The 25956-nt window shown below is 39.7% G+C and overlaps 1 protein-coding gene across 7 annotated transcripts in view; it reads right to left on the bottom strand.

Moving 5' to 3' along the window:
• Window positions 1–14136, bottom strand: part of RAPH1 (Ras association (RalGDS/AF-6) and pleckstrin homology domains 1) — a 119722-nt gene extending 105586 nt beyond the window's left edge. For 2 of the 7 annotated variants that reach the window (XM_027123519.1, XM_027123525.1), the window contains exon 1: window positions 13785–14135. The gene's annotated coding sequence lies outside the window, so the exon portion shown is untranslated. Of the gene's footprint in view, window positions 1–13784 lie in introns of all 7 variants that reach the window. The other 5 variants (XM_027123561.1, XM_027123554.1, XM_027123516.1 and 2 more) reach the window with 4 other exon arrangements.
• Window positions 14137–25956: the final 11820 nt, after the last annotated feature.

Here is a 25956-nt window from a genome sequence, read left to right as displayed (position 1 = left end):
CATAAACAACAATGCTTTTATTCAAAACTCTTTAAAAGTTTTAATGTGTGATTAGAAAACATTTCTTAATGGATATCTGAAAGAATACAATTTCCAAGCATAAAAAGTTTCACTGAATACGCTACAGAACCTTGTGCTCCCATCCTAATAACAATATCTCTAAAAACATACTAAAGAAAAAAATATTATCCATTTCGTACTCATCAAGTTGGCAAAAAAACAGTAAGTCTGATAAAACCAGGGGGCGGGGAGGATGTGGAGCAATGAGAACATTGCCGGTCAGGACATGTACTCCCCACCGCTTTGGAGAGCCTTCTGGAGATTATGCACCTTATGATCCTGCAATACCACTTCTAAGTGCCCAAATATGTAAGATACAAGCACCAGGAGAAATGTAAAAGGATGTTCACTGTGGCATCCTATCTATCTAACTAACCCCCCTCAAAAGAGGAATGGAAAAACTGGCTTATTCTGATAAAAAGAATGAACTGGATCTACAAGAACCAGTACTAATAATTTCAAACCACACAGTTGAGTAAAATATGCAAATTTTAGAAGAAGATATAATTTATTGTTTCTATAAAATTCAAAAGCACAGACAGTAATAAGTAAAATTTTATGGACACACATTTGTTAAATGCGCTAAAATATGCACCAGAATAACACAAATTGTTATCTGGGGAGGATTTTTGTTTTATCTGTTATTTCTCCTTCAACAAATTATTTGAAGCAAAATATAAACAATTGATTACTCCTGGTGATGAGTATGTAGATGTCTATCATATCTTACACTTCAGTTTAAAACTTTTCTGACTTTAAAACAATGTTAGAAAGACATTAAAAATACGGACAAAGATTGTGAACAAGTATGCTCATTAAAGCCAAATATTAAACACACACACACACACACACACACACACACACACACGGGGAGGGGGAAAGGCAACTAAATATCCCACAAAAAAAGAAAAACTGAGTAAATTCAAGTGTGTTTTATTGTCCATCCTGGATTATAATGCAGATGTTGTAAATTATTCATAAAGCATTTACTGCATGGGAAAATGCTAGTGATATAAGCATTTAAATGAAAGAAGAACTAAATTATGCATACAATAATGAGCTGTATAAACAGGCATGTGCACGCACACACACACACACACGAGAAAATATACCAAAAATTTTAACTGTAATCAGTTCTGGGTGGTAGGATTATGTTTTATTTTCTTCTTTATACATTTCTGAGAGTTGCATATTTCCATTAGTATTATTAATGAAAGGGGGAAGAAAAGGCAAACTACAAAATGCAAACTCAAAATGCAAACTCCTCTGGTAAGAACTAATGCTCTAATTAAACTGATAAGATTCTGTTTTACTTCTGATTCTAAAAATACTAGGCTATGCTAATAAAGATAAGTCTCTTTAAATATTAATATCCACAATCATACAAGTCAAAAGAATTATGCCAATAACTATAAAGCTGTAAGCTTCTGCTTTAATGTTTCTAAAGATATGTTTCAGTCTCCTCTATTTGTAGCACTGTCACATCAGAACAGGTGGTCCCTTCATCTATGCATTAGATAAAGGTTATCAAATGGAAAATCTCCATACCAAACCTTTACTTATAAAAATAAGCTTGTGTAAAGTATGATTTGGCCATTAAAAAAAAAAAGATACAAATAGGACAGCAAGCAGTGCTTATTCTATGCCAAGTGAAAAATGTAAAATACTGCTGAGAGAAATTAGAGATCTAAATAAATGGACAGATATACCATGTTAATGGATTGGAAGATACTATATTATTATAAGCCAATTCTCCCCATATTGACTAGGTTTCCAATTTAATGATAACACTCCTGGTGTATATCCCAATATCTAATTCTAAAATTTATATGGAAAGGCAAGTGACCTAAAATAGTCAAAACAATCTGCGAAAAGAACTTGGGGGATATCCTCTACCTTGACTTCTTACTCACTATAAGGCTAAGTAATCAAGACAATGTAATTCTAGCAAAAGAAGAGAGAATTACATCATTGTAACAGAATGGAGAGTACAGAAATAGACCCACGCTTATTGTCAAATATTTTCAACGAAGATTTCAAAGGAGGAAAGGAAAGGGGGCCTTCCTCAGCTTTACTGAGATATAATTGACAAAAATGGAAAGCACTTTTTTTTTTTTTAAATAAATGATGCTGGAACAAATGGATATTGTATAAACATGGGATGGGGGGTGGGGTTCGACCTCTACATCACACCATAAACAAAATGAATCACAGACTGAAATGTGAAAACTATAATCATAATGCTCCTAGGAAAAAACATAGGGAGATATCTTTGCAACTTTAGTGTGGGCCAAGATTTATTAGGACAAAGAAATCACTAACCATAAAAGGAAATATTGATCATTTTCATGAAGTGCAATATCAAAACTTCTGCTATCTGAAATACATCACTAAAAAATAAACAGGGAAGCCACAGACTAAGAAAAAACATTCACAGGGCTTCCCTGGTGGCGCAGTGGTTGAGAGTCCGCCTGCCGGTGCAGGGGACACGGGTTTGTGCCCTGGTCCGGGAAGATCCCACATGCCGCGGAGCGGCTGGGCCCGTGAGCCATGGCCGCTGAGCCTGCGCGTCCAGAGCCTGTGCTCCGCAATGGGAGAGGCCACAACAGTGAGAGGCCCGCATACCACAAAAAAAAAAAAAATTCACAAATATATCTGATAAAGGACTTGTACCTAGAATATATAAAGAACTGCTACAACTAAATTAAAAAAGATAAAACAACCCAATTTTTTAAATGGGCAAAAGACTTGCACAGTCACTTCCCAAATGGCTAATAAGAACATGAAAATTCGCTCAACATTATTAGTAATCAGGGAGATGCAAATTAAAAGCACAATGAGATACCACTATGTATCCATTCCAGTGGCTAGAATGAAAACGACTGACGATACCAAGTGCTAGGATGTAGAGTAATTAAAATTGTCATATAATGCGGTTGGATACATAATATGATACAGGTTTGGAAAAGTTTGCCAGTTCCTTAAAAAATTAAAAATACATGTACCCTATATAACTCAGCATGTCCTCATAGTATTTATCCAAGAGAAATAAAAACATATTCATGAAGATATATGTGTACATATATCTGTCTCCATTTGTACAAAATGTCACAGCGGCTTTATTAGTAAAAGGCTAGAAATGAAAGCAGCCCAAATAGCTATCAACAGGTGAATGGATAAACAAAATGTGGTATATACACATAATGTAATACCATTCAGTAATAAAAAGGAACTAATCCAAACAATATGGATCGATCTAAAAATTATTATTCTATTATATCAATCTATAATCATTATTCTGAATCATTATTCAGAGCCCAGCTGTGGGGAAGGTGGCCACTTGGTCCTGACTCAACCCGTTGAAAAGCTGTGCAATAATCTGCCAAGTCCCTGTGTGCATGTAACTTATCGGATGGTTCAGTCTGGTAAAGCTGTGAGAAAGAACATGTGATTCTTTCTTTTTAATGTTAAAATAAAGACTTTTGTATAGACTTGTTAAAAAAATCATTATTCTGCATAAAAATAAACCAGACTAGAGAGAGAGAACGACTGAAAGAGAACACTGTATGATTCCATACATCAAATTCTAGAAAATTCAAACTAATCTACAGTGACAGGTTGCATGGAGACAGAGGTGGAGGGGAGCATGACTGGCAAAGGGATGTGAAGAAACTGGGGGATGATGAATATGTTCCCTACCTTGTTTGCAGTGATAGCTTAACAGGTGTATGAAAACTTATCAAACAGTATCCTTTAATGCGTGCAGTTTATTATGTGGAAATTATACCTCAATAAATTAGAAAAAAAATTTAAAGAAACAAGCAAACCAAAAGACTTTACAGCAAAATTAGAGTAAGGAGTCAAGGCAGTGGCTACCCATGACAGGGCAGTCGTATAGAAAAGCAAATATGAGGAGGGTTTCTGGCACACTGGTAATTTTCTTTTTCATCTATGTTCTGGTTACACAGGAGTATTCAGGTTGTAGAAGTGTACGTTTATGATACATGTGTATATTGTTCTTCAAATACAAGTCTTTAAAAAGAGGAACATCTACGTATGACCTAGCAATTCCACTCCTTTATCCAAGAGAAATGAAACATTTGTCCACAAAAACACTTGTACAAAAATATTCATGGCAGTTTTCTTCACAGTAGTCCCAAATTGGAAACAGTCCAGGTGCCCACCAAAAGGAAACTGGATAAACAAATCTATGGTACATTCAATATTCGTACAATTGCATATATTACTCCACAATAAAAAGAAACAAACTACTGATACAAGCAATAACATGGATGGATCTAAAAACATCATGCTGAGGGCAAGAAGTCAGAGACAAAGGAACACATACATATGATTCAACTAATACAAAATTCTAGAACAGGCAAAATGTATCTGTGATGAAGCAACTGTGGCTGCAGTTGCAGAAGTAGAGAAGAAAGGGAAAGATAAAGGGTAGAGTCATGGAAACGTTTTCTATCTTGCTAGAGATTCAAGGAAAAAAATGCTCACTATGGGCATGGAAAAATTATGTCTATCAACACTACTGAATTACTAAATTAAATTTTAAATGGGTACTTTTAATTCACCCTAATTCCTGAAAGCATAATGTAAAATCCAAACTGAAGATTCTAAAATAAGCTAATAACTTCAATTGTGGTAAAGAATAAATTTTATTGGGCTTCCCGATGGCGCAGTGGTTAAGAATCCGCCTGCCAATGCAGGGGACACGAGTTAGAGCCCTGGTCCGGGAAGATCCCACATGAGGCGGAGCAACTAAGCCCCTGCGCCACAACTACTGAGCCTGCATTCTAGAGCCCACGTGCCACAACTACTGAAGCCTGCGTGCCTGCTCGCCTAGAGCCCGTGCTCCACAACATGAGAAGCCACCGCAATGAGAAGCCCGCGCACGGCAACGAAGAGTAGCCCCCGCTCGCCGCAACTAGAGAAAGCCCGTGCACAGCAGTGAAGACCCAACACAGCCATAAATAAATAAATAAATAAATAAATAAAATTTTTTTTAAAGAATAAATTTTATTAAGGTCTCACTTTGTTGAAATTTATCTATTTTTCTTCCACAAACATTTCTTTCTAATTAGTAAGAAAATCAGAATGTCCTGTCCCAAGTGCTTTATTTTTAAGATGGCTTCATACAAGTATATTATACACTATGAAATGGAACTTGATATAAAAGGTTCATTATTATCAACATACTTCAATAAGCTTGTATAGCGATTTCCAAAATGGAGGTGATTATAACCCAGGAAGTATGAGTGATGATCCATTAGGGTATAAGAACAACATATTAGGAGTTCTATTTAATCTTTATCTTAATACACATATGTATTTTAAGTACCATATAATGTAATACAATATAATACATGTGTATCCTTATCATAGAAAACGACACTGGCCTCTTCATTATGGCCACCTGTCAGACAGTCACACATCATATATATAAAGTAGTCTAAGTATTCTGGTACTAAATGATTCTAAATATTTGGAGGGAAGAGTGATAGTATTTGCTGGAATCTTTTTCAAAAATGAAATAAAGGGGCTTCCCTGGTGGCACAGTGGTTGAGAGTCCGCCTGCCGATGCAGGGGACACAGGTTCGTGTCCCGGTCCGGGAAGATCCCACATGCCGCGGAGCGGCTGGGCCCGTGAGCCATGGCCGCTGAGCCTGTGCGTCCGGAGCCTGCGCTGCGCAACGGGAGAGGCCACAACAGTGAGAGGCCCGCGTACCGCAAAAAAAAAAAAAAAAAAAAAAAAAAAAATGAAATAAAGAACGCACCTTTTTGCAAATTGCTACAAGAGACTGGTGTTCCAGGGAAGACATATTCTTACAGTAAATGATTTCCTTTATAGAAACAATATTTTGTGGAAAAACTGTATTATCTAATCCTTCATGAAGCAGCTGCTTTGACCTCAACAAAAGAAAGTTGGGGCAGGGGAAGTAAGGTTTAACCTCAAATGCAACTACTGCCGCAAAAGACAAGCTGAAGCAGAAACAGCACCAAGTGTTACAGAATGTTGCTGATGTAGTTGAGGAGTGACCAGTTAAATATTTTATACCAAACAGGTTTACTGGTTGTCTCATGGCAAAGTATTTTAAAAGAGTTGTCAAATTTAAAGATGAGTTAAGCATTTATTTTTCACACATACACACACAAAGTCTAAATTTGCTGACTTTCTGTGATCAGTGACAGCAGTACGCTACCTAGCAGTTGTTTTTAAAAACAAAAACATAGTTAATCTACGTGTACCTTAAAGGTAAATGAAGCATTTTTTTAGTAAGAAAATAACTGTATTTCAAAAGAAGTCAATGTGTGTCATCTTGAATACTCATACCTGCACACTCTAAACACAGAGAAACCATTTTCTAATTCTTTAAATGCCTTCCATACGTAGTTTCTCTGGATTTTGAATACATTTATTAAAAACATATAAATGGAAATCCTCACATTGGTTTGTATAGAAAGGGCAAACTCTGCTAGCCAATTCTGCATAATTGATGGACAGAAATTCAACAATGAGTATCTCCATTTAGAAAGTATAGCCAAAGAGGCAGTTATTCTTTTGGGGTACGTGTCCCTGCATGAGCTGCCTTTTAGCTAAGACAAGCATTAAAACCAAGTACCAAAATAAACAAATTTAAGATCCAGACTTTGGAATTTCTGTATTACTAAGCAGTACAACCAAGATTTTTCAAACATAATGCACTGTATTCATTACGCTTGCTTTAAAAAACAAATATTTATTTAAAAAACTTAGGGTAAACAAAAAGGTTTTTGAGCCATTACTAACATTTATAAAGAACTCTATTCACAGATAAAGAGGATCACTGATTCCCTTCACAAGTCTCTAAAGTCATTTGTTACATTATAAAATAAACCAAATAAGGCGAGAAAGAATTGTTCTTTATAAATAAAATAAACATTATTAGATTTTTATGGATTCTTTCAGGAGATGTAACACCAACCATAAAGAATTCTTCAAATGATGGCTTTCATTAAAACCTTTATTTATTTATTTATTTAGGGCTGTGTTGGGGCTTCGTTGCTGCATGCGGGCTTTCTCTAGTTGCAGCGAGCGAGGGCTACTCTTTGTTGCGGTGTGCAGGCTTCTCATTGTGGTGGCTTCTCTTGTTGCGGAGCGTGGGCTCTAGGCACACGGGCTTTTCAGTAGTTGTGGCACGCGGGCTCAGTAGTTGTGGCTCCTGGGCTCCAGAGCGCAGGCTCAGTAGTTGTGGCACACGGGCTTAGTTGCTCCGCGGCACGTGGGATCTTCCCGGACCAGGGCTTGAACCTGTGTCCCGTGCATTGGCAGGCGGATTCTTAACCACTGCGCCACCACGGAAGTCCTCGTTAAAACCGTTTTTATTGCACTTCTATTATATTTAAGGGACTGAGAGACTTCAGATGAGTAAAACTAGATCCAATACTCCAGAATCGGGGATTTAAGACAGTATACAATTATTTACAATATAGGGAAAATCAAGTAAGGTCTAGAGGAATGAAGAGGAAGGCAATGAATTCTACTTAGTATCAAACAGCTTCACAAAGGTGTGTGGCAATGGAACTGGGACTCAAAGGATGAGTAGAATTTTGACTAGAAAAATTAGGGAAAATAAACTATGCTTGGAACCATGGATAGAGGCACGTACAGTCTGGGATACATAAAGAATATATTGTATTTTCAAGTCACACTGCTAGTTATTTTGCTGTACTGACTTAGCTAACACTCTTCTTCAAACATATCAAACTTAGTAAGATCATTCTAAAAGTGATTTCCAAAAAAGCATTCAATTTTCAAGTACAATTTAAAAACTGTACTTACTATTGTAATTCTACAATATTTGGGCCTATTCAATATGTTCACAGTTCTAATTTTCTCCAGATTTCACCATTCTTCACCAGGGGGCTTACATTTTTAGAGCTACACAAATGACAAGACATCAATTATGGGCCACGCAATCTTGCTTTTCTTCTCATGTAAAGGGATGACTTGTCCCTTCTTTTCCAAGTCTAACAAACACCAGTCTCTTCTGTTTCTTTTTACACTCTGCTCCCTTAAATTACATTCTCTACTGATTCCTTGTATCCTGCACTTAAACTAGTATCCTCTCTATTTTGGAGGGGAGATATACCTATTTCTTTGATTTCTCCATTATGCGTAGCTCTGCCTAAAGCAGAGTAACAATATATATTTTATGAATAGCAGAACATATGCTTTTTAAAAGGTCAATTTATAAGTTATGAGTGATGTTTTTGTTTTGATTTGTTTTTTTGCGGTACGCGGGCCTCTCACTGTTGCGGAGCGCAGGCTCCGGACGCGCAGGCTCCGGACGCGCAGGCTCCGGACGCGCAGGCTCAGCGGCCATGGCTCACGGGCCCAGCCACTCTGCGGCATGTGGGATCTTCCCAGACAGGGGCACAAACCCGTGTCCCCTGCATCGGCAGGCGGACTCTCAACCACTGCGCCACCAGGGAAGCCCTGAGTGATGTATTTTAAGACATCTGCCCCAAAGTGTGGTAAATACTATATCTTAAAATGACAGTGATTAAGAGCACAGGATGAAGTGTAGACATCATATAATCTGAGGGGTTTCTAATATTTCACAACAAAACTTTTCCAGAAGAAATCTTACGCAGCATGGCAAATATATATAACTGCAAAAGCACTGCTAATACCATTTTATGTTCAAATATAATTTATTAAAAACTCAAAGAGACAAATGAGGGTTAGAGATGTTAGTCTTGACACCTAAACAACCCATTTATTTCTGTAAAGTTTTGTTTTTATTTCACTTAGATAAGTAGTTGCAAGTAGGTAGCAGCACTTGCTTTGTTTTCTTAGTAGCTTTTAATGGTTTCTTTTGCAGTCTCAGGATATGTTTCAATTAAATTGATTTGAGAAATTTTTTAAATAAGAATTTTCTTTTCAAAATGAGTTAGTAACAATATCTAAAAACTGCTTACAAGGCAAACAAGAAAAACCTAAAACTTGCAATGAGCTATAAAACATCTATACTGTAACATGATATCAGGACTTAGTGTTACATGTTCATTTGTTACTAAACAAATTGACTTACACAGGATGAGTATACCCCCAAAGGAATGGGCTTGAGTCTTGCCTGTCATTTAACCAAATGCAGTTTATATGCCATAGTAAGGTACTGTTTAGACAATTCTATATGAATAGACATGCACAGGACTGAATTTTTAAAAAACTTACTGCAAACTACAACTTTCCTTACCCATTTAAAATTCACAAATAATCAGAGATAGTAAAAGAAGCTTCATTCTAAGGAATGCTTCCCCCCCCCAATTAAGCAAGTGTAACCAATGCAGCACTACTGTTTTCAATGTGAGAAAATTTTATATATATGTACAAGAGGGTGCCAAGACCATTCAATGTGGAAAGGACAGTTCTTTCAAAAATGGTGCTGGAAAAACTGGATATCCACAACCAAAAGGATGAAGTTGTACCCTTACCTAAAACCATATGCAAGTATTAACTCAAAATGGATCAAAGAGCTAAATATAATAGCGAAAACTATAAAGCTCTTCGAAGAAAATACAGGGGAAAAGCTTCATGACGTTGGATTTGGCAATGATTTCCTGGACACCAAAAGCACAGGCAACAAAAGAAAAAATAGATCAAGTGGACATCATTAAAATGAAAAACTTTTATACATCAAAGGACACTATCAACAGAGTAAAAAGGCAACCCACAGAATAAGAGAAAATATTTGTAAATCATGGATCTGAGATTAATATCTAGAGTATATAAAGAATTGCCACAACTCAACAACAGCAAAACAACCCGATCTTTTAAATTGGCAAAGGACTTGGATAGACATTTCTACAAAGAAGATACACAAATGGCCAACAAGTACATGAAAAGATGCTCCACATCCCTAATCATTAGAAAAATACAAATCAAAACCACAATGAGATACCACTTCACACTCATTAGGATGGCTATTATCAAAAACACAGAAAATGACAAGTGTTGAGGTGAGGATGTGGAGAAACTGAAACCCTTGTGCTGGCTGCAGCTGCAAATGTGTAAAATGCTGCAGCTGCTGTAGAAAACGGTGTGGCAGTTCCTCAAAAATCCAACACAGAATTACCATATGATCCAGCAATTCCACTTCTGGGTATATACCCAAATGAAGTGAAAGCAGGGACCTGAGTAGATATGTGTACATCAATGTTCAGAGCAGTATTACAACAGCTAAGAGGTGGAAACAACCAAATGTCCATCTACAGATGAATAAACAAAATGTGGTATATACACATACAATGAAATATTACTCAGCCTTAAAAAGTAATGAAACTCTGATTCATGCTGCAACATGGATGAATCTTAAAGATACTGTGCTACAGGGAGATCAGCTCAGTGCTTTGTGACCACCTAGAGGGGTGGGATAGGGAGAGTGGGAGGGAGATGCAAGAGGGAGGGGATATGGGGATATATGTATATGTATAACTGATTCACTTTGTTATAAAGCAGAAACTAACACACCATTGTAAAGCAATTATACGCCAATAAAGATGTTAAGAAAAATAATAAAATAAAAGGTTTAATTATGCCCCCCCAAAATAAAAATAAATTTGATATTCAAAAGAAAGATACTGTGCTAAGTGAAATAAGCCAGATAAAAAGCAAAAACAAATATTGCATGATCCCATTTATATGAAGTATCTAGAGTAGTCAAAATCACAGAGACAAAGTAGAAAAGTGGTTACCAGGGGCCAGAGGGAAAGGGGGTGGGAAGTTAATGTTTAATGGGTAGTTTCAGTTTGAGAGGATGAAAAAGTTCTAGAGATGGATAGTGATGATGGCTGCACAACTATGTGAATGTACTTAATACCACTGAACTGTACAATTAAAAATGGTTAAAATGGTAAATTTTATGTTGTATATTTTACCACAATAAAAAAAAATTGCGTGTTATTTATTATGGTGGCCAATATAGGAATGTAGTTAAGAACACAAGCTTAAGAGTTATGCTGCCTGCTTTCAAACCCAGCTCTGCCACTTTATAGCTCTGTAGTCTGTGCCTGTTTTTTCACATATTAACAGAACCTACATCACAGGATTATAGCAAGGATGAAATAAGTCAATACATGTAAAGCACTTAAAATAGTGCATCTCAAAAAGTAGTTGCTTTTTATTATTCTGGGTTTAAAACACAATTTTAATGCAATTAAACTCAAAACACCTGGAGAACCTCTGAAAGTCCTCTTCAGAGTTCTAGAGTTCAGTAAAACACAGATTGAAAACCAGTGATTTAACCCAAATTTCTCACTTTATAGGTAAAGGAATTGAGAGTCCAAGAAAAGTGATTTGCTTGAGGTCATATATCTTGTTTTGCTAATATTAATTTTCCTAAAATAAGTGTTTGAGATCAACAATACTAATGTTGACATTCAACTACTTCAGAACCAAGGCAAAGTCATGAGATTTTATAATGTGTGTCCAAGTATCTGTGAATGATATTGTGATAGCCATCCACCATGCTCATCTAATAAATAATTATGCATGGGATGGGAACCAAAAGGTAGCAAAACCAAAAGAAAAGCCATTTTAATTCTTTTCAAAGACAAGACAATGGTTAAAAACACCTCTTCTGAAAATTAAGTGTTAAAATATTTGTGAAAACAAACAATACTGATCAAGAGTTTGAGACACACCCAATATGTGCCCACTACTCCATATCTTTCAGCCAGTTACTCACTATATAATCTTAGTAAGACCTCTGACTGACAATATCAGCGGCTTTTTCTGCCAAATAGAACTATTATTCATCACAAGGAACTAGCTACAAATAATTCTTTATTAAATTCAAACAGGAGAGAGAAGCAGTCCAAATACCACAAAATGTCTTATCCAAAAAATCATGTATTGAGCTTTGTAGACATTTCTGTACTTACTTGAATATACTAAATCTGGTTTCTGGTAAATTCACAACACAGAAAGCAAAATAACAGAGACAATCTTTGAAGGTCAGACTCAACAAGAGCTAAAAAGCCTTTGAGTGTCTCTAATTTTGCCCTTCCCCCATTGCTGTTCCTCAATTCCTCCACCTCTACTAGGAATGTCCTCATCCTGCCCATCTACATCAGCTGAAATCCTACCCATCCTTAAAGGTTCCACTTAAATGCCACAGCTTCCATGAATTTTCCCCCAGTGCTCCCAATTTAGAATTATTCCCTCGCCTCTTCACTTCCCCATTTTGCACCTCTCCTTCAACATTTTATTATATAATGCATTGCATTACAATTACCTACATTCACTTCTCCCACCTTCCCCCAAGAAAATCTCATGAGCAGTAGGCTAGAGAGAAAAGGAATTAACATTTGTTAAAAACGCCGTGGTGCCCTGCAAGGTGCTAGGCATTTTGCATACATTATCTCATTTAATCCTTTGACAGCCATCTCGGGAGGTAAGCAGGTGGTCTTAGTTATTCCCATTTTACTGACAGAGAACCGTACTGTTGAGAGTTCAACAGCTTATCCAACGTCACACTACCAGCCAATTCCAGTGCTTACAGCGCCCCTGGTTTCCCTGGCTTCAAAGAGCTCTTTCCACCGCTATACGCTGCATTCTTGTTCACTTTATATCCCCCACCCTGCCTAACAGATAGTAGGTATTCCATAAATACTTGCTGAATTTAATATTCCTACGGACTCACTACTACCATTTTAATAACCCCATCACGCCCCATCCCTAGCCGGTTGGTTACCTTTACTGTTCCTTTACCGCGGACTTCACACACAGAGGCAGTTCTCCACATCACCAAGACAAATGCTGCCGACAACACCAACCCTTATCTGGAGGCTAAGTGAACCGTTCAGTTCGCTCAGATTTCCCCAATTGCCCTTCCCACAGAATATATGAGATACACACAAACAAGTCACATTTGATGTAACGCTTACACCCTTCCCCAAAGCTCTTATTTCATACTAAGCCACGTCTTCATGCTTACAAGCAATGACTTACGCGGTTTCCAGCTCACACCGCGGGGGCACCCTAAGACTCCGCCTGAATTATTAACCACATCTTTCAAACCGTCTTAAAACGAAGGCATCCTAATGCTATTACACTGCCTTCCTTCTCCCCCCCTCCCCCCCCGCATGAACTGCAGTTTGGATTTCCGGCGGGAATGCAAACAGACGCAGAAGAGATGGGCTCAAAAGCAATGGAGCAATTACTCAGCCTGCTTAATTAGAAAGAAGACACAGAAGGTGCCCCGCCTTCCTAAATCTCTGCACTGAACTCATTTACGAAAGATGGGGAGCACTGAAACCCGAGGAACCCCAGACACCGAATCACTGGTTTCTGTGGCTAGTCGGGGGAACAGTCCTTTCCTTCCCGCGGTCCCGGGCCACCAGTCCCCGGTGCCGGGTCGGAGAAGCCCAACCGCACCCTCCCCAGGCGGCCCTGCATCTCATTGTCTCCCTCTGTCGCGGCCCCCAGGGGCGCAGGGTACAGCCCAGGCCCCGCAGACCCCCAAACACCGGCCGGCCGCCTGACGGGCAAGGTCCGACCAGCCCCGGCCCCGGCCTCGGCCGCGGCCGCGACCCCGCCCCAGGCTCGGCCGTCCGCAACGCGCCCGGATGGCGGGGCCGGGCGCCGGGAAAATGGAGGCGGGAGCGACGGCAGCGCTTCCCAACCCTGCGCCCGGCCGGGCCCGAGAGCGAGGCTGAGCACTCACCGTGGCAACGGCTCGGTCCTCCGGCGGGCCCGGCTCCGGGGCGGCCCCGGGCTGGGCAGCCGCCGCTCGCGCTCGTCCAGCCGCCGCCGCCGCCTCCTCCCCAGGCGCGGCGCTCCTTCTCCGGAGACGCCGCGAAGGTCCGCAGCTCCCGCGCCGCGCGCTCCGTGACTGACTGACTGACCGACCGCCCTGGCAGCGGCGGCGGGGGCTGGGCGGAGCGCGCGGCGGGCGGGGCGGCCGCAGCGCCCAGCGGCTGCGGATCCGATTGAAGCCGCGTCCGGCCGAGACGCAGAAGGCGGGGCTGAAGGCAGGGCGGCCGCCGGGCTGACCGACTGGAGTCCGACCGCTCGCTCCCCCCACTCCCGCCCGCCACCCGCCACCCGCCACCCGCCACTCACTTCCGGCGCAGGCAGCCGAGCCCGCCCCTCCCGGGCGCCCGCGGTCCGCGCCCCCTGGCCCGCCAGGCTCACCCCCAGCCCCAGGCGCCCGACCGCACCCAGCGGGGGCCGCCCGCGCTCCGCCTTTCCTCAGCGCGTCCCTGGGAACCGCCTCCAGGAACCAGTGAATCGGAGAATGAATGAGTGAGGGAGGAAAATTACGGTGCTGTTCCACCCCTGCTCGCTTTTCCTTGGAAGCAGGTCCAGCGGCCTCTCTCCGAGGGCCCTGGGACACAGTGAAGCCTTGAGCACGTCTGTCAAGGACTTGTATGCGTGCACCTTCCTGCTGGAGTATTCCAGGACTCCAGCAACCCTCAGATGGGGCCTTAGGCCCTTAAACTGACCGTTGTTGCAGTGTGAGGCCTTTTTTAGGAAATCACATTCTGGCCAATGACTCTCTCTGCAGTTTCATGCACTATTTTAGGAAGCTTTTAGAAATTGGACATTTCAATTATCTTCGATTATTTTTTAGCTTTGCAATTTGCTTATCTTGCGTTCTTAATTTCTGTCACACACACACACCCCTTATTGAAATGGTTTAGGAGTAAGGTGATAGCACCTTTATTCTTTATCACCAAGCTCTAAGTTACTCAGATGCTGCTTAATTTGATGTAGGCTTGACTTGGACTTAAATTTTAATTTATATCTTTATTTTGACCTTCTAAAGTTGATCAAAGGAAGAAAAAGCTAGAATTAAATCATTTTTGCCTGGCTACATGCAAAGCAAATTTGTTGACAGCATTGAAACAATTAACAAATCCGGAGTGTGACCTGAAATTTGTTGCAGTGAATATTCCTTTTCCATGTCTTCCCATCTGCTTGCTAAGTAAGAGTATCTGTATCTGGAATTTTCACAAAAAATTTACTGTACATTTTTGAGATCCTGGCTCCCTTTCTAAGAACCAGAGTGTTCATTTCTCTGTCCTGGGGCCAAATCCTGGATTGGTTAATTACATTCCTTCTTTCAGATATTCTTGAGGACTTTGAAGTGGTTTGGTCTCTCTTGCACAATCTGTTCCAAACTGGTACATAATCTGTTTCAAACTGGTATTTAGAACGATACAATACAGTTACTAGTTGCATTTCACACTTGAGATATCTGTACTTTAGAAACATAACTGCAGTTTTGTATTTTAAGTCTAGAAAGCGCTTCAATATTGTTGTGTAGAATAATGTTATCTCATATAAATGAAGATGCTGCTGCTGACCAATTCCTATAGCCTTCTGTTCCTTTCTTGTGGAATTCATCATTCATTACCTCTAATTATAATTATTTCAATAAATTATAATCTTTTCTAATGAATGTAATACAATAGTTTATTCATCCTTATATCTGCCATAATGTCTAGCATAGTACCTTGCACAATAAATTAACAAAAGCTTTAAACATTTTAAGTGATAATTCATACAAATGTTTCTATAGCTTCTCACCCTGTATCCCTCATGACCAGGTTTGTTGGAATTATACATACCTGAGTGCAAAACATAGTAACTCTGTATTCTCATCAAATTCTATATAACAAGGCTGTGTGATAACTGCACAGGGAAGATATTCACTTCATCGAAACCTTTAAAAAATAGACCATTGAGTGTTTTTATTTATTTATTTATTTTAATTTATTTTATTTATTTATTTTTTGGCTGTGTTGGGTCTTCATTGCTACCCATGTGCTGTCTCTAGTTGCGGTGATAGGGGGCTACTCTTCCTTGCGGTGCGCGGACTTCTCATTGCGTTGCCTTCCCTTGCTGTGGAGCACGGGCTCTAGGCACGCAGGCTTCAGTAGTTGTGGCACACGGGCTCACTAGTTGTGGCTTGTGGGCTCTAGAACACAGGCCCAGTAATTGTGGTGCACGGCCTTAGTTGCTCCATGGCATGTGGGATCTTCTTGGACCAGGGCTCAAACCCGTGTCCCCTGCATTGGCAGGCGGATTCTTAACCACTGCACCACCAGGGAAGCTAACTCTCTCTCCTCTCAGTGCTCAGGTTGGTCAAGGCTAATTAGAAAACAGTCACTTTCAGCCACTGAGAAAAGTGAGCGGGTTCTCATCAGTTCCTTTAAACCATAAAATCATTCATTTATTTAACAAGGGTTTATTGAGCTTCAACTAAGGCCTAGGAATGCAAAGACAAGAAACACAAGACAAGATGGCTCCTGCCCTCAAAAAGTGCACCGTCTAGTGAGTAAAGGTGGCAAAGAAATCACAATTGGAATATGGAGTCCATTTCCCAGGTCGGAAAGCCTCCCTCGGGGGAGGGGATTCTTGAACTGAATGTTCAGGGACAGAGAGGAGCTAGCCAGGTGAAGAAGGAGAAAACAGGCATTCCAGACAAGGGCAGGTACACAGGCACCAAAGAGCACCATGCCTTGGAGGCTCTGCATGTAGTTCCATTTTGTAAGGATGCGTACAGAGAAGGGTCAAAGTGGTGGGCGGAAAAGGTAGAAGGATCTCATCAACAAAGGGGCTCATGTGCTAAACTAAGGAGTTTGAACTTGATACTTTGGGAAATAATAAATAATACAAAAAATCTTTGGAGTATTTTAATTAATAATTAATAAATAAAAATAAAATCTTTGCAGTATTTTAAGCCCCACCTGGGTTTGTGTTTTGGAGACCAGGGAAACCAGACTGGGGGCAAGAGTAAACTAGGAGGTGATGGCAACAGCCCAGAAGAGATATGTCGCCAGTCTCCATAAAAGCAGAGGCAGTGAAATGGGGAGGAGGGACTAGATGGGAGAAATAATAAGGAGGTGGAATCTACAGGATTTGATATATGATTGGATACGAGGGAGTGAATAAGAAGGAGACACTTGGGATGACCCTCAGGATTCTGGTTTGGGAGACAGACTGGATGGCAGTGGTGGCTTTCGCTGAAATGAAGACCCCAGAAGGAAGAGCAGGTTTCAGGGGACTGGCTGAATACCTGTATGAGAAAGAGTAGTAATACACATCCAGGCATCTCAAAGGATCTTAATCCATCATTTACCAAAGCGTGTTCTTTGGAACTGTAGTTTCACAGGATTTTAGTAGGTGTGATTCCAAAAAAGTAACAATTCCCTTTAATCAAATAAATGAGAAATGTTAAAGTTCGACAGGTTTCTAAACGAGAAGGGTTTTCAGTAGTTTTACTATGTTAATATGAACTGTGAATTTCTAAGAGGTAACTGTCAGCTTAGAAATTCGCAGCGTTTCCCAAATGCATTCGACCATGAAACGCTCTTTTCAATGGAATATCTCATAGGACATGTGTTCCATAGAACACACCATGGGGAATGCTGACCTAAGCCAGATTTTTGGTTTATAGTAGAGAAGACTATGGACCCTCGAGCTGAAGTGACTTGCCTAAAGTTAAATAGGCATTGCTGGAAGATATTGGGTTAGAATCCATATCTTCTGACCCCACTCACATGTTCTTTGCACTGCATAATGCTTTATAAGCTACAAACACATTCCAGTACCTTCAACCAAGCCTGGAGAGAAAGATACTGTAAAAGAATTATAAGATATATCCATTTAAATGAAGTTTCAAATCAGTAATTTTTAAAGCTATGCTAATTTGAATGATTACTACTCTACGTAAGATGAAAAGATTTGTACATTGGAAAAAGTGGAGCCAATTATTACCTTAGTATGATCTTTCTGATAATTCAGCAGGAGCCTTGTAGAATGAAATCACCTAACAATAAATAGGACATCCATCTATCTGCACTAGCCCTGAGGTAGCTTTAAATAAAACGAACTTTCACAAATGGATAGAAATATTAAAACTCTCCCCAGAAATTTTAGTGTTGATTTCCCCCGCTTCATACTGAAGGAAAGGACAGGTTCTAAAATATGCTGAGACTATGAAAATCTACACGAGGTTTTGACTTCCTCTCTGGCACAATTTCCCTGATTCTTAAAACTCTAATAGCTGATGGATGGGAAGGTTTTTATATCCTAATTTCACAGTCCTATTTCCCAGAGAAGAAGTTTTAGTACTTCCTATTCTTAGAAAAATGAGATGAATTGTTTGTTCCCAAGAGACTTCTTAGAACGATAGGACAGCTTTCATTTTAAGAGTAGTTTCTATAGACATTACCTTTGAAACTAGTTATCACTAATTTATGATTCAGTAATTCATAAAGTATTTGTTTCATTTCTAAATGCTGTATTAATTTATAGTAGGCAGACCAAGGACCATCAAAATCATAATGAATAATTTTTTACTTAAATCAGTAGTTATAAGTAGTGGGAAGAACACTATTTATTAATTAATGTATCAGAACTCTTTCCTTAGTGTCCACTGTGTCCCCAGCTCTGTTGAATCACTTTAAGGAGTACTAGAGAAATATAAGAAATAGTCTCTGATTTTCTAAAATGACCCCACCCATTGTTGGCGAGGATGCAAAGAAACATACTCTCATATCCTGCAGGTGGGAATATAAACTGTTACAACCTTTTTCTGGAGGGTAGTCTAACACTAGATAAAATACTTTAAAATGTGCATCTCTTTGATCAAACAGTTTCTCTTCTATGAGTTTATTCCAAGGAGTAAGAACAAAACATCAGTTAGGATATTATGGGATGATAGCAAATAATTTGAAATCCCCTAAATATCCAGCAATGAGTTTATGAAAATGATGATTTCTAAAAGAATCATTTTTGATATGAAAATGTGTTCACAATATGTTAAACAATAAAAAATTACAAACACTATATACAATATGAACTCATGAAAAAATATATAGGAAAAATCTAGAAGGAAATACAACAGGAAGACAAAAATGTTTATTGCAGAGTGGTATGATTATGGTACTTTCTTTTATTTATCTTTTAATGATGAATGTGTTTTCTTTAATTGGCAATTAAAATGAATGAACTAAATCAATATTTATGAAGATAAATCTCTAAAACAAAATGTTGAAGATAACACACAAAGTGTTTTTTTTTTTTTTTTTTTTTTTTTTTGGTTTGGGGGCCTCTTTCTTTTTTTTGCCCTCTCCCGTTGCGGAGCACAGGCTCCGGATGCACAGGCTCAGTGGCCATGGCTCACAGGCCCAGCCGCTCCGTGGCATGTGGGATCTTCCTGGACCGGGGCTCGAACCCATGTGTGGGGTTTCCCTGGTGGCGCAGTGGTTGAGAGTCCGCCTGCCGATGCAGGGGACATGGGTTCGAGCCCCAGTCCGGGAAGATCCCACATGCCGCAGAGCAACTAAGCCCGTGCACCACAACTACTGAGCCTGTGCTCTAGAACCATGAGCCACAACTGCTGAGCCCACGTGCCGCAACTACTGAAGCCCGTACGCCTAGAGCCCGTGCTCCACAAGAGAAGCCACCACGATGAGAAGCCCACGCACCGCAATGAAGAGTGGCCCCCACTCGCTGCAACTAGAGAAAGCCCGCGCACAGCAACGAAGACCCAGCGCAGCCAAAAATAAATAAATGAAATTGATTTTAAAAAAGTTAATTTTAATTTTAAAAAGGATTTCTGCATTCAAGAAACTGTTGATGAGACAAGGCAAGAACACATGAAATAACCAGCAAACAACGAAAAACTCAGCTCAGATACAGATACAGTACAATAGGAGTTATGAGAAGAGAGAAATGACTGGGGTTGGAGCAGGTTAAGATGACTTCACGGAAGAAGTGAGACTTAGCTGATACTCGGAATCTGAAAGCCAAGGGGAGATTATAGGGTGAGGCAAGAGCCTCGCATGGCCCATCCTAGGTACATCTCACCCGTACCAGTCAAACATTAACAACTGCAGAACACTTGATCTTTGCCTATAAAGGTGTTTCTGCTTCTTTCATACATGTAGGATTTACATGCCCTATATAATATAAATATATAGTAAATAGAGTATTACATATACTTTGTAATATATATTTTTGAAGTTACAGTAGATATTTTTAAAGAGTAGTTCATTTGGGGGACATTTTATCTATAAAATCTGTAGAACTGGACATGCCCAGATATTTGCCTAGAACAAACACCAACTATTATGCAAGAACAGTTATCATAACCTGCTCCCTTGTGAGTGTTCTGACGTCCACAATCAGACCACAAATAAATTCAACCAACTGGAGCTCAGAAATTCTCTGATTACACACATGTTACAGAGTGCTAAGCCAGCTTTCGAGCTCAATAACTAAACTACCACTACAGTGTTAGCTACACATACTAATTGAAAGCAAATGACTTGTCTTTAGTGCCTAATAATAAACTAAAGTTATGCCCATCTCAAAAATGTCTGCAATGGGAAAGGACAGGGCAGACCGTGAACTTCCATCAAGTATTCCTTTAGTGTGGGGTATTGCCAGGTCTAGAGTTGCACTGTAAAGAGGCAAAAGCATTCCAGGTGTGTGGGTGGTGTAACAAATACATCAAGCAGAAAGAAGCAGGTTATTTTTAGTAAACAATGGGGAAAATGGTTTTATTAGAGCTGAAGAGGTCTATCTAGGAAGAATGAGATGAAAGAAAGATGGATTATGAAGGCCCTTGGTGACCAAGCAGTAGATTTGGGAAACCGTCCAGTAGAGGAAGTAATCAAGTCTGTTCTTGAATATGCCAGCCATGTCCCCAACTCTGAGCCTTTGTCATTATGAATTTTCTCTGTCTGGAATGTCCTGTCCCCTTTCTCTGTCTGTCCTGCTCCTGTTCATTACGGTTCTAATGTCTCCTCCTTTATCCCCAGTTCCTCTGGAAAAATGTTATTTGCTGCAACTATGTGCTTCCCCAAACTTTGCACATTGGTACTGGAAGTTTTGCACATGTGTCTGACTCCTCCAAAAGACCATGAGTTCATCAAAGGGCAGAGACTATGTCTTATTCACATGTGTGTTTTCTCCAGCGCCTTGCATAGCATCTTGTTTGTAGAAAAGTTCAGCAATGTTTGTCAAATTAAAGGATGAGAGGGATGAATGAGAAACATCTGGCAACATTTTGAAAAATAGGTTGGAGTAAGAGAAACAATTGGAGAGCTGGTTGTGTTAATCCACATGTGAAGTGACGAGGAATGAGAAAGGAGGGAAACTAAAATACACTTGGAGAAACTGACAAGCCTAGGTAACAGAGTGGACAAAGGTGTGAAGGAGAGGAAGAGTGCAAGATGTCTCCAGGATTTCTAGGCTGGAAGAATGCTGAAAGTAGAGGACTGATATCATTGCTACAGCAACAGATAGATACTGAGTGCCTCTCAGGTTCGAGGCACTGTGCTGAGGGAGGCCACAGGGAAGAGCTAGAACCCTTCTGTACTCTAGAAAGTAAAGCCTGTTCCCTACAAGGGAAGCCACAGTTTTGGACAAGTGGCATCTGAAGTACATAATGGTGAGACATTCAAGTGGATCTGGTGTTTAGGTTGCTGGAGATCAAGAACTAGATTGTCCTCCAGGCTAACAACTGTGTCTTTTCTATTGGTGCATATCTAGTCTCTGTCTTTTGTCACAGTGTCTAACTCATAGTAGATTGCTGTATTAGTTCCTAGGGCTACCATTATAAAGTGCCACAGACTGGGTGGCTTAAGCAGCAGATATTTATTTTCTCACAGGTCTGGAGGCTAGAGGTCCAGGAGGCTGAGATCAAGGTGTCGGCAGGCTTGGTTTCTTCTGAGGCCTCTCCTCGTTTGGCAGACAGCTCCTTTCTTGCTGTGCTTTCAAATGGTCATCTCTCTCTGTCTATGTCCTAGTTTCCTCTTTTTACAAGGACACCAGGAATATTGGATTAAGGTACATTCTAAAGATCCTATTTTAACTTCATTACCTCTATAAAGACCCTGTCTCCAAAAATGATTGCAATGACAAAGAACAGGACAGACTGTGAACTTCCATCAAGTATGTCTTTAGTGTGGGGTATTGCCAGGTCTAGAGTCGCCACCATAAAGAGGGGAAAGCATTCCAGATGAGGGGATGATTAGGGCTTCAACATATGAATTTGGGCAGGAGGGTGACACAATTCAGTACATAGCAGCTACCCAATAAATATTGGTTGAATTGAAGGGACTGCATCGAAGATGAGAAATCAAGGCTGAAGAGGTAAATACATATACACCTAGTGGCCATAAAGACTGGAAACAGCAAATAAAGACTGGAAACACACACACATACATATATATTGATATTATACATATAATAAATGGTTTATTGATATTATAATACATGATGTGTTCAGTGGCATTCCATGATATGTTTAATGTGTTGTTCCTCGTTAGCTATGTATAATTCAGTGCACTATGAAAAATTGCAATGATCGTGGTATATTAATGTGGTCTTTCCATTAACCCCTGCACATCCATCTGTGGTTCTTTGCTTCAGATGATTTGCATCTCAGAAGTAATCAGGGGTGTTCAATCCGTAAAAAAATAAAACATTATCTAGGTTTTTAGACTTTGTGGTCAAAATGTATATATGCACTGCATAGGCAAAATGTGCTTTTTGGGGAACAATTAGAAGTATCAGAGTCCTGTTATTTTACCAAAAACAACTTAGATTCTCCTACTATTATATATTTATCATTTAACACTTTTTTTCTTTGATAATTCATCTAGGGAATTGATGAGTGAGTTAAGAAATGACTCTCTCCCTTTGCTGCCTCAATGTCATATTTGTATGATTCTTTGAACCACTTGGGAAAAGTCATTTGAAAAATATGTCATGGAAAAACAAACAAAGCAAACAGATGAATAGCTGATCACTAGAACATTTGTTCAGTTATGTGCCTTGAGGCAAGTCTATGCCAAAGAACATGACATCACCGAAGTGCTGTCACTGATTTTCATCAGTCATGCTTTTCAAATGTCTCTAATTGTCCCTTCACTGTTCTTTTTGCTACCATCCCTCTCAAGATTTTCATCGTCTCAAACTAGGGTTTTGCAAAAGTCTGCAGGTTATCTCCCACTGGCTTCTCTCTTCTCCCTTTGAAACACCCTGCATAATATTCTGACCCAATCTCTAGTACTACCAGGACCCTTTTCACTGTAACATTTTTCTGTTAAAAACAGCCCCCCCAATTACAATATTTTTATTTTGAAAAACACAAATCACAAAACATCAAGTACTGTATGATCCTGATTTGGTTGAAAACAGAAAACCCCAACCGACAGACATACATGTATACATTTACATCCACTGTATTACATACATATCCATTGTATTGGTTTCCTATTGCTGCTGTAACAAATTACCATAAACTCAGTTACTTTAAACAACACAAAGTTATTAACTTAAAGTGTTGGAGATCAGAAGTCCAAAATCAGTCTCAGCCGGCTAAAATCAAGGTGCGGACAGAGCTGCATCCCTTCTGGATGCTCTGGGGAGAATCTATTTTTATTTAGCCTTTTCTAGCTTCTATAGGCTGCCTGCATTCCTTAGCTCATGGACCCATCCTCCATCTTCAAAGCCAGCAGAATAGCATCTTTCTAATCTCTCTCTCTTTCTGATACTAACCCTCCTGCCTCCCTTTTATAAGCACCATTATGATTACATTGAGCCCATCTAGATAATTCAGAAACATTTTTCCATCTCAATATCCTTAATTTCATGACATCTGCACATCTTTTTTGCCATGTAAAGTAACATATTCACAAGTTCTGGGAATTAGGACGTGGATATCTTTTTTGAGGGGTGGCATTATTCTGTCTAACCCAGATGTTAACAGGTTGATTATCTCTACATTAAGAACTTCAAGTGATTTTAATTTGTACTTCATTGTGCTTGATCAATATATTCCCAGTTTTCAAAAGAATCTTGCATTACTTTTTTATTCATAGAGAGTGATGACAGAAACAGTAAATGTCACTATACAGGACACTTGCTATTTCCTGCCCTGTCCTCTTTTCTTCTTCTGGAGATACGATCTTTCTTTGGGAACTACTCCTCCCAACACAGCCTCCAGCTCAACTGTGCAGCTCTAAAGATTGCTGCCAACCATGGTACCTCTTTACCTGGGTTACAGGTGAGAGCGTGTGATCCTACTGGGATAACCAGAGGCAGTTCCAGCATTTTTTTTTTTTGTTCTTCTTTTCTTTTACCTAGAATTAGGAGAAAAAGTCAGTTCTCTGATGGGAAAGGCAAACAAGAAAATTTTGTTGACTATGATTCTAATATCATAGAAACATGAGAGCAAAGCAGAGATGAGGAAAACAGAGAGGGTAAATCCTAATTTACCATCCTAAATGGTATTTGCATCCTTGGTTGGAGGTGTCTGAGGACCAGAGAGCTGTATTCGTCTCCTTACCTAGGTTTGGATCTATAAATCACTAGATTTCTCCTTCTGCCAAAACTGGCTGTTTCTACCATTTGTAACAAGAGTTGGGTTAAAATAGTTAGGAATGTTTTTAAGCCTGCAACAATTCCCTGTTGCCTGTTACTGTCTCAAATTAGCTCCTCTGACTGACTTCAAAGCTGTTCACCAGCCCCCACTGTCTCTGCCCCACTTCTCAACATTGCTTCGCTCTGGCTGGCCTTCTCATTTTTCCTTACTCACTTTATGATGTTCGCTTTTGTGGCTTTGCACTTGTTGTTCTCCTTGTCTGCACTGTTTTCACCTCCCGTCCCTTTCCATCCAAATTCTGTCCAACCTTCCCAGCTACTTCTAGGAAACTCCATGAAATACCCCCCAATTAGCCAGGGAAGCCTTCCTTCTCTGAATGTTTATAACATGCAAGGTCTGCATTCAACACCTATGTCCACTTTTTATGGTTCAGGATGACTCCAGATAAATGATAAACCCCATGAGGACTAGAGCCATCTATGTTTTACAAGTAGAGCTAGCTGTTCATGTTGGTTGATTAAATTACACGTTAAGCAAAAGCTCAGCAATATTAAGGTGCAGTCCTTTTTGGAAGAAATCACAGTGGACACAGAGAATATTTATGTTAGAAATGGTCTGGTACATTGGAGGACAGTTTCAGGACACTAAGTTGTCATCTTTATGTTGCGTGTTTTCTCATCATTTCCATGAAGATAATTTAAGAATGGGAAGTAAGACCTGATGGGAAAAGGTGAAGAAGCCAGAATCATTTAGCCATGAGAAAAAAAAAATGCAAGGAAACCTAACAACAATCGTGACATTTGTGAAAATTTGCTATACAGAAGGTAGGGTTCTCCCTCTCTGGGAGTTAAGACTGAGGCAGGGAATAAGCATCTAATCACAAAATGAAATTTAGGTGTGCCTGGATAGGTTTTTCACCATAAGGATGTCAAACAATGAAATGAATTCTGAACTTTGTAGAATGTATTTCTAAAGGCAAGGAGTTGAGTAAGATGACCACAAAAAATTCTTAATAACTGTAAGGGTCTATTTTATGAGACTAATCTTAGAGGAGAAAAAAAATTTTATGACATTTAAATATTATAGCTATGTATGCAGATGCTTTTACTGTTTTCTCCATGGAAGGAGAATGTCTTGCTCCAAATACATACAGGGATAAGTTAAAAACTTTGCCTGATTTATTCATCTGCCTTCTTCCAAGGGAAAACTTAACTATGTTCAGATGTAACTCTTTTTCTGCCTTTTTTTTTTTTTGCCTCAAGTGGAAGTGTAAATTTAAAGTCCAAATCAGGTATTAAAACCTCTAGACAATATTCTCTACCTGGGCAATGACACCCTTCTCCCAATAATTCTAACATGAACACAAAACAGAGCCCAGTTCTGTATAGAACTGTCCATCAGGAACAGAAAAGCACCAACGATATACCCATCGCCAGGCTAAAAAGTGATTCCAGGGGGAGGGAGGAGTGAGTAGGAACACAGGGCA

The sequence above is a fragment of the Aethalodelphis obliquidens genome, unplaced genomic scaffold (genome assembly GCF_003676395.1).
Source record: "Aethalodelphis obliquidens isolate GAN/ISIS:26980383/991018 unplaced genomic scaffold, ASM367639v1 scaffold2, whole genome shotgun sequence".
NCBI lineage: Eukaryota > Metazoa > Chordata > Mammalia > Artiodactyla > Delphinidae > Aethalodelphis > Aethalodelphis obliquidens.
This window is presented reverse-complemented; position numbering and strand designations above follow the sequence as displayed.